We start from the raw sequence: 758 nt of genomic DNA on the forward strand, positions 1-758 counted from the left end.
CATTAGTGTGTGTGTGTGTGTGTGTGTGTACGTGTGCTGTGTGTGTGAGTGTGAGTGTGTGTGTGAGTGTGAGTGTGTGTGTGTGTGAGTGTGAGTGTGTGTATGAGTGTGAGTGTGTGTGTGAGTGTGAGTGTGTGTGTGTTGATCAGTAGCGGGGGTGGGGTCATTAGTATGTGTGTGTGTGCTGTGTGTGCGCTGTGTGTGTGTGGTTTGCATTCTAGTGTGTATAGGACGATATAGCTATTTATTCATATTCAGGACAAATTGATTTAAGAAACAATTAACTCAATATATTAATTGTAAGGATTTGCACAGCTGGTTCAAAAAAAAAAAAAATAGAAACGTTCAAATGAATCGGCAGCTGAGGTGGTGCTTCTATAATCGATATATTCACTTACGAAATGTAAATAAGTATTTCAAATATATATGTATATATATATATGTGTATGTGTTGTGTTGTAGTTGTGCTATCGAGGAGACTGACTGTGGGCGTTTATATGTAAACAGACGTGTAACTGAATGAAATGAAAATAAAATCACTATAGATTGATATGTGTCGCAGTTCTTTAACTATTTTAGTATTGGCGCGAGTTGATACACTTAGTGGGGGTGGAAGCGAGTTGGAACATGTTGTGGCCACTGACATAGATTTAAAAAATTTTTTTTCTGGTTTTGTTTTTCCTTTACCTTCAATGTCTACGTGATCACTATATCATTTTCACTTGATTTTATTTACAGCGTTTGGTAGAATATAATGC

Source organism: Octopus bimaculoides, chromosome 20, assembly GCF_001194135.2.
Source record: "Octopus bimaculoides isolate UCB-OBI-ISO-001 chromosome 20, ASM119413v2, whole genome shotgun sequence".
Taxonomy (NCBI): domain Eukaryota; kingdom Metazoa; phylum Mollusca; class Cephalopoda; order Octopoda; family Octopodidae; genus Octopus; species Octopus bimaculoides.